General features: G+C 39.1%; 1 pseudogene; it reads right to left on the bottom strand.

Annotated features, from left to right (window-relative positions):
* Nucleotides 1-7,646: 7,646 nt before the first annotated feature.
* Nucleotides 7,647-7,791, bottom strand: LOC145260871 (U2 spliceosomal RNA; annotated as a pseudogene).
* Between the last annotated feature and the right edge of the window lie 1,919 nt (nt 7,792-9,710).

The following is a 9,710-nucleotide window of genomic DNA, read 5'->3' as shown; positions in this document are numbered from 1 at the left end:
CGGATGAAGAGTGGGGAAAATTTTTGACAGTGGTTTCAGCTGAACGGGTGTTTTTCGTGAAAGATCAGCGACGGGGGAACAGGAATTGGAGCTCAGACGAGCACCTGCCATGGAAATAACGATAAAACAAAGACAGGCTTGCAACGTCTCTCCTGTGGGAGAGAGGTTACAGGGAAGAGAAAAGGGTATCCCCCACTAAGACATGAAGCCAATTTTGTACTCGGTCAAGGCAGGATAGAGTGTTTTTAGCAGATCCTGCCCAGATGTGGCAGCAGTACACCATCCTTGGACATACTTTGCTTTTATATAAGTAGAGAATTGCATCAGCAGTGATATATCTTCTGGAGCGGTAGAAGGATCCTACCATTTTTCCAGCGACCTTGGCAATAGACTTGATGTACGTGTTCTATTTCAGGTCAGGAATAAAGGTTAAGCCCAGAAGCTTATCAAAACATGGAGCTTCCCATAGTCGAGAGCCATCAATTTCAATTGATGCCAGATAGGGATCAGAGCGTTGATGATGTAAAGATAGGAGCTTGGTTTTAGATGCATTAAAAGTAACCAGCCACCTCTTCCCTCACTGTACCACACGCTCAAGATCAGAGGAGAGAAAATCAGAGAGACGTTGTCATTTACAGCCTTTGATGTGTTGCCATAGATGGTCGTGTCATCAGCATAGATGTCAACGAATGATTTAAGTATGTGTTTTGGGAGATCATTGATGTAGATCAGGAAGAGAGTTGGGCCCAGGATGGACCCCTGAGGGACTCCAGCATTAATACTGTGGGCCTCTGATTTCTTATGAGCATATCAGAGAGAAATGATTTAATGATCAAGAAAACATTTCCAGTTATACTGTAGCTGGAAATCTTGTGAAGTAGGCCCTTATGCCATACTTTATCGAAGGCCTCTGATATGTCAAGAGCAATTGCCCTAGAGAGGAAGCCTTTGTCAAGAGATTCGCTAATCCTATGAGATAAAACCGTTAGCACATCTGCTGTAGATCTAGTAGAACGAAAACAATATTGCATGTCACTAAGAAGGTTGTTTCTGTTGAATTGGTTGACTACTTCTCTATTTAATATGGATTCCAGCAACTTACTCATGACACAGAGGAGACTTATTGGTCTGTACTGAGAGGGAGACAACTTATCACCCGAATTCTTAAATACAGGACATACTGATGAGGTTTTCCAGCGTGTTGGGAAGCACTTCTCTTTAAGGAACTGCTTAAACAGTTTCTTAAGTATTGGGGCAAGTTCTGGTTGAAGCTTTTTCAGCACTATAATTGGAATGTCGTCAGAGCCAGTTGCTTTACTGGAATCAAGGTTTTTGATTAGCTTAGCGACCTCACGCGCAGATATATTTATGTTGCATAGCGTGTTGTCTGTTATAGGAGGAAATACGGGGAGTTGATGGCCTTCGTCATGTAGGGTAGAATTAGCTGCAAAGTTCTTGGCAAATAGTTTGGCCTTGTCTGGTGTTGACGAGATGACTTCAGGTTCATTGATGATGGTTGGGATAGAACGCATGCTTCTGTTCAGGATCCTGTTTGCTGTTTGCCAAAACTGGTGGGAACCAAGCTGCTGCGCAGTTACTTTGGATTTAACGGATTTAGCATATAGCTCTCTTGCATTTTTTATTACTCTTTTACAGTGGTTGCTGGCAGTCCTGAAAGCAGCTCTAGTCACAGTGACATCGGAGTCGGCGAATGGGATCAACGAATCAGTGCTGCAAGGAAGAAGCTCTCTAACCTGCAAAAGGTTCCTGGGCAATCACATCGGCATTCCCCAGTAGAGCCGTCTCAGGCGGTTGGCAATAAACTAATCCCTTCTTATATGGAGAAGGCAAAACCTGGGAGGGTGAACTTCCTAGATCAGCAATACACCGCAGCTAACAGGGAAAATGCCATTACAAGAATGGCCTAGACCAGTGGTTCTCAATCTTTTTTTTAACCTATGGACCCCTTTTCCCTTTATTTCTTGATGGACCCCTTCATAGGTATTGGACATAAGAACGTGTTTTGCCTGTGGACCCCTAGAAATATATTGACCCCTAGGGTTCATGTGGACCTCGATTGAGAACAACTGAACTAGACTGTTGATTTTTTTGTGCCGACGCCAAACATGCCACAGGGACTGTGCCTAGGCAACACTGGGTGTTCCTGCTAGTTTTTACTAAAGGATTCATAAAAGGGACTAGTGGGACCTGTAGAAATTCCACAGCGAACTCTTTCATATGTAAAATATGATGTTGGTATTCTGGATGTTCAGCGTAAATGGAGACGCCCTGATATTATAGTATCTCTTTTGTTAAATCTGCAAAAGTATTTATCTAAGCTAGCAGGGACGCCTGGCATAACCCGGTCGTAAAATACAGTAAAATATGATATTTTAATTGATGCAGATTTCGTATATCTTATTATAGTCAATTATATATATATATATATATATATATATATATATATATATATATATATATATATATATATATATAGACTTGTATGTTCGTATAATCCAGTAAATTTTCATATACCAATAAGTTTTAAGCCAAAAAGAGATTACTTAAAAAGTAAGCTACAAAATTATCATATTCCATAATTGGGCATTAATATACTGTGTAAGCAAAATCAAAACTTCAAAAAAGGTGTTGATGGCAACAAAAAGTGTATTTCATTTTACGTTACAATTGTTTCCATGCCTGGTCGACAATTTCAGACATTATATCGTTTGAAAATTTTCAAAAACCAGCATTTCTTCAGACTTTATGAATAAAAACACTTTTGACAATAGAACATTGTTGTTTTTCTTTCTTTTTCTTTCTCTTCAAACAACTGTAACGTAAAATGAAATACACTTTTTGTTGCTATCAACACCTTTTTTGAAGTCTTGATTTTGCTTACACAGTATATATATATATATATATATATATATATATATATATATATATATATATATATATATATATATATATATATATATATAAGTAGGTTGTAGTTTGCTTGAAGCATTGTTGAAGAAAATTATAAGGTAAAATTAAAAGCCAAGAACAATGCGAGATTTTTTTTTTTTTTATATAGAGTAAAATTAAATGCAAACAAAAGAAATAAAGTTCTTTTTTTTTGTTGTTTGTTTTTTCTTTTTTACACAAATTTTAACATTCAATATAGTTATATCACCATTGAATACAACAGAAGAAAAAAAATTACTGTTGTTTAGAGTTAAAATTTGTGTAAAAAAGAAAAAACAAACAACAAAAAAAAAAGAACTTTATTTCTTTTGTTTGCATTTAATTTTACTCTATATAAAAAAAAAAAATCTCGCATTGTTCTTGGCTTTTAATTTTACCTTATATATATATATATATATATATATATATATATATATATATATATATATATATATATATATATATATATATTTATTATTATTTTATTCTTGGTAAAATTAATTATAAAAAAAATAGATGACTTGAGTGCTATTAGCTTCGAAACCAAAACTTATGAAGAATTCTTGGTAAAATTATTTATTTCAAGAAATGGACGGTCATAACAATTAAACGACAGTCACTCGGAAGAAAAAAGATGTAAGGGTGACATGCAAATAATACACACGCTATAGATACTCGAGTATGTCTACGAAACGTACGTCTCTCCTATTGTGGATTTGCTGGCGTCGTAGTATTCTCAAACCTAGAATTGGATGTCGCCCAGTCTCTCTCTCTCTCTCTCTCTCTCTCTCTCTCTCTCTCTCTCTCTCTCTCTCTCCCTCCCTCCCTCTAAATCTATTTATAAATCTTATTGAGTGCGATAGTCAGACTGAAAAACAATACATTTACATTCACCTCCACTCACCTCAAACACGCGGACGTGGGTGTCCCATGTCATCACGTGCTGATCTAATCGGCTCCGTAGTCGGTTCAAGAGTACTATAGTGACTGCTAGAATATCTCGCCTATTACACTTAGATAAAATCAATTCTTAATACGAAATATTACTTTATGGTGCTCCTTCTTTATTAGAACGAAATTCGAAAATCGAAATATTAAATTTCTAGTAAAACCAATTGTATCTACTAAACTGTCATGACGCAGTAATGAACATATCTTAAATTACGAAAAACGATTAGGTAGAAAATTAACTATTAATGAAAATAGTGTTGGACGTATTTCCGTCGCATAGTTAAATTAATTAATCTGAAACGGAAAATATTTCACAAAGCATAAATTATGTACAATAACTAACTAGATGGAACCCAAGTACAATTAAAGCCTTCGACTTGAATAGTTTCTTCCTTCAGACTGCTAAACTCTGAAATTCCCTCCCTGGTTCCTGCTTCTCTGACCCTACTAACATGCAGAAGTTTAAATGTAATGCGAACACATATCTCGCTGCTCAACTCCCTACCCTCTATGGACATAATCCCAAATAATAGCCCTTTCCATGCAAGTGGCAATATGCTTTGTTTAAGGTGAAAAGAGTAAAAACAAATATTAATTCAATTTCTCTTTAAAATCTATATTTCTTTCATCTGATGCTGTCTGAAGATATCGGCTTCAACAAATATTGTTTTTTCCGTCCCTTTATAAAACTCAATCATGTTCTGCAAAGTAAAAGCAAAAACAATTTCCTCTATAAAACAACCAAATCAGAATCCATTAATAAATATTTGAAGATATTTTTTAAAAATTTGAAGCGTAAAAACTTATCCCCAAATTACTAGATTTGGCATAAACAACCCAAAAAGGGTTGATGTGCCACTAATCTTTCATAGTAGTCAGTTTATTAAAGTCATTCGACCTGTTGAACATATTGTTGTCGCATAGTTAAATTAATTAATCTGAAACAAAAAATACGTAACAAGTATAAATTACGTTTAATAATGACTAAATTAGACAGAAACCCAAGTACAAATATAAACATTTATTAATACATTGACAAATACAATACAAACAACACAACATAACAGAGCAATACAAATGTTCATAACTCACCAATTGGATGGAGACCTCCATCATTGATAGGATGGATATGTTCCGCCAAGAAACACCCGTCTAGCAGAAAACACAATCAATAATTTCCCCCACTCTTTATATGTGCCTAAACCTAAACGTAGATTCCATGAGCAAAGCTTCTTTCTTAGAACTGTACGCCTATGGAATTGTCTTCCGTTTTCCTGCTTCCCATCTGACTACAATATGGTTGTCTTCAAGTCCAACGTAAACAAGTTTTTGATGAACCGTTCCATATAAGTTAACAAATTTACCGAATTTCCATTACTAATGATTACTATATTGTCTAATTTCTACTGTTACCTTTAACCCTCATCCTCGAGTGGCCTCTTGGTCTTGATAAGTGCTGATGCCTATGTAAAAAAAAAAGTAAGGCTTGTATTTAACATGGAGGGTAAGTGTGTTCTACCACGACTTTCTCTCCCATGGATTTTGACCCACCATACGGGATGACTCTTTCTTTAAAAATACTTGGCCTTCGGGACAAGATCAAAGTGTAGTATCTGTTCCGGCAGATGCTGCAAGCTATGACTAGCTATGACTAGCAAAGACCAGATGTGGGGGCAACCCCACATGCCTGACCTTTAACCAGCTCCCATTTCCCACCTCTCGGGAGCTGGTTCCCTTTTTCCCTTCCCCCTCCCTTCACTCCTCACATTAAAAATTGGCCTTGTGCCTAATTTGCTCGGTGGGGGAGCAAATAAATACCATCTGTTCCGGCAGATACTGCAAGCTATGACTAGCTATGACTAGCAAAGACCAGATGTGGGGGCAACCCCACATGTCTGACCTTTAACCAGCTCCCATTTCCCACCTCTCGGGAGCTGGTCCCCTTTTTCCCTTCCCCCTCCCTTCACTCCTCACATTAAAAATTGGCCTTGTGCCTAATTTGCTCGGTGGGGGAGCAAATAAACACCATCTGTTCCGGCAGATACTGCAAGCAAAGACCATATGTGGGGGCGACCCCACATATAAGACCTTGGTCAATGTAGGGGCAACCCTTCATACCAATTGTCACTATCCAGCTCCCCTACTCCCCGGGGAGTTGGTCCCCATTTCCCCTTCATTCCTCACTTTAAAAATCGGCCTTGTGCCTAATTTGCTCGGTGGGGGAGCAAATAAATACCATCTGTTCTTCAGATGCTGCACTTCAATTTCTTGTTCTCTGTCAGTGGAGGAGAAATCCTTCACGATTGAGACAATTTTTATTTTTGTTCCTTTTCTCCACGTTAAAAACCGACCCTGGTGTCTAACTCTGTCCTCGTGGGGAGGCATTGTAAATAGGAACGAAGGCCATAGGTATAGAAATAACAAAGTTTGTAGGATAAGGGGATAGAAAAATGTCTAAGGTAGAAGAGTTCTGAAAGTTGCCAACGTGCGAATGCTCCACAAATTACCTAAGGATGACATTATAGCGATAGGAAGGCGTTATGGAATAAGTGTTAGACCTGCTCTTCGTAGAGCACAGTTAATCCCCATTGCAGACGAGTATCTTTAGAAGTTAAAATAAAAACGTTAGGACAGGAGAAGATAGTTTTATAGAATCTCCCACATTCGAAGGATTGCATAGTTATAAGAACGATAACATTTTAGTAGTACCTATTTACCTATTTACAATGCCTCCCCACGGGACAGAGTTAGACACCAGGGTCGTTTTTTAATGTGGGGAAAAGGTACAAAAATAAAAAATTGTCTCGGTCGTGAAGGACTGCTCCTCCACCGAAAGAGAACAAGAAATGGAAGTGTAGCATCTGAAGAACAGATGGTATTTATTTGCTCCCCCACCGAGCAAATTAGGCACAAGGCCAATTTTTAATGTGAGGAGTGAAGGGAGTGGGAAGGGAAAAAGGGGACCAGCTCCCGAGAGGTGGGAAATGGGAGCTGGTTAAAGGTCAGGCATGTGGGGTTGCCCCCACATCTGGTCTTTGCTAGTCATAGCTAGTCATAGCTTGCAGCATCTGAAGAACAGATGGTGTTTATTTGCTCCCCCACCGAGCAAATTAGGCACAAGGCCGATTTTTAATGTGAGGAGTGAAGGGAGGGGGAAGGGAAAAAGGGGACCAGCTCCCGAGAGGTGGGAAATGGGAGCTGGTTAATGGTCAGGCATGTGGGGCCGCCCCCATATCTGGTCTTTGCCAGTCATAGCTAGTCATAGCTTGCAGCATCTGAAGAACAGATGGTATTTATTTGCTCCCCCACCGAGCAAATTAGGCACAAGGCCGATTTTTAATGTGAGGAGTGAAGGGAGGGGGAAGGGAAAAAGGGGACCAGCTCCCGAGAGGTGGGAAATGGGAGCTGGTTAAAGGTCAGGCATGTGGGGTTGCCCCCACATCTGGTCTTTGCTAGTCATAGCTTGCAGCATCTGCCGGAACAGATGGTATTTATTTGCTCCCCCACTGAGCAAATTAGGCACAAGGCCGTTTTTAATGTGAGGTAAAAAACCAGCTCCCCTAAAAGGGGTCACTCAGGTTATCAAAAATAATAATTGTCCCAGTATAGAGGGTTTCCCCTCCATTGACTGGTACAAATTATCTTAAGTGCAGTATCTGCCGGAACAGATGGTATTTATTTGCTCCCCCACTGAGCAAATTAGGCACAAGGCCGTTTTTAATGTGAGGTAAAAACCAGCTCCCCTAAAAGGGGTCACTCTGGTTACCAAAAATAATAATTGTCCCAGTATAGAGGGTTTCCCCTCCATTGACTGGTACAAATTATCTTAAGTGCAGTATCTGCCGGAACAGATACTACACTTTGATCTTGGCCAAAAGGCCAAAAAAATAGGGAAACGTCATGGCTTAAATGTCGCACCCAGCATGCGGAAGACGCAATTAGAACGAATAGTAACAATACATTGGAAAATAAGGTCTTCGACAAAGCAGTGTTAAAATTAGTACCGACCGCGGAAGAGAAGATCCGCGTAGAGACAGAAAAATCTGTTAAAAATCAGACAAGAGACTAGTACCAAAGAAATAAACGAGATACAAATTTTCCACTATAACTAGCTCCTCCTAACCCAGTTAAGGACAACGAGTAATATTTTAACGTCACCTAAAAGCCAAGAAGAATCCCACGAGGGTAATATTGAGCGTAGGGTAGATATGAAAATGAGTAAAACGGATGTGGCAGTTTACCCTTTCTGGCCAGGCATAGATGCTAAACTGAAGGATGACAGTTGTCCGAATAAATTAATAGCGATGACGAAATAAATAAAATAAACCGTAGAGACTATCTCCTATAATCTTCTACGCCACTTGCCCGTAGTGAACATCATCTCACGAGAATAAATCGAGTGAGAAAGATGAGTCAAATGTGGAAAACGATAAAGTATTCATAACAGCAGTGGAAGCTTCGGTTGAGAATGCGTTAACCCATGGTGACGACGACGACGACGACGATGACGACGACGACGACGATGACGACGACGACGACAGATGCGACAATGAGTTTAGTGAAAGCAGTTGGGATAGTAATGGTGAAAGGAAAGAAATTAATTTAGGTAGCAAGGGAAAGATAGATACGAGAATGTCACTTTGGGGCTACTGATGTTATTAGTACTAATACTACTACTGCTAATGCTGTTGCTGGTGACAATGCTACCATTCCTGCTGACAATGATAATAAAAGATAACTGAGAGAAGTTTGTTAAGAAAGCCAGTGAGACAAAACTTTCCTGTGTTGGAAAGAAGTTGAAGTGAATGACGTTCGCAAAATTTTATGCGTAGATGACGATGAAAGAAACGGGTTAAGTGACACTGACGATAATAAGGAGGACGGCGAAGAAAATGATGACGACAGCGATGAACGTGATGTTGATAAAAAATACACCAAGCGACGGAAATGACGAAGACAGTGAAAGTTAGGAGAATAAAGTCAAGAGAAATAATTTACGTCCACATAAAAATTGGTACAAAGGGCTTCCGTCAGATAAATATTTGGAGACAACCCCACTTAATTTAGCATTTCGCAAGGCGGTGGAAACTATAAGAATTGTTGTGATAATCTCCTACGCCACTTGCCCGAAATTTCGTGAAATAGTCTCACATGTGAGCCTATGTCACTTGTTTTGGTGGGGAGATGTGACATAATCCTTAAATTATATTATGTGTTTTAAGAAAATTTCAAAATTTAATTTTAGGCCGATGAAAAAATGTATCGCTTTCTCTTTTTGTTTAATTGTCGCCGAGGCAAAATGAACAGAGGGAGAATAGGAGAAAGAGAGAGAGAGAGAGAGAGAGAGAGAGAGAGAGAGAGAGAGAGGTGAGAAAGTTCAGCAGATGAGTTAGTCAGTTGACAGATCACCCGGTCAGCAACCCACTTTCTGATTGTTTTAGTTCCGGGTACTAAGCAAACAAAGAGAGAAAGATAAGAAAAGAGAGAGAGAGAGAGAGAGACAGACAGACAGACAGACAGACAGACAGAGACAGAGAGAGACAGGGAAAAAGACATTTTTGTGGACACTCTCAGACGAGTAACAGCGCCAGAACGATGTAGGAAAAATCTCATCCCGACAACGAAAGAGGAAGAGAAACGACTTGACATCGTTGAAGGAGATAGTGCCGGGAAAAACTCCATCCCAACAGCGAAGAAGGAGATAACGTCATGGAAAACCCCACACCAACAGCAAAAGAAAGGAGATAATGCCGACCATAAAATGACGAGGAAACGGCGAACATTAGAAATATATACTTGAATTATGGACT

Source organism: Euprymna scolopes, chromosome 36 (assembly GCF_053919585.1).
Source record: "Euprymna scolopes isolate OS-2025 chromosome 36, ASM5391958v1, whole genome shotgun sequence".
NCBI lineage: Eukaryota > Metazoa > Mollusca > Cephalopoda > Sepiida > Sepiolidae > Euprymna > Euprymna scolopes.
Note: the sequence above shows the minus strand (reverse complement) of the source record. Positions and strands in the feature narration are given on the sequence as shown.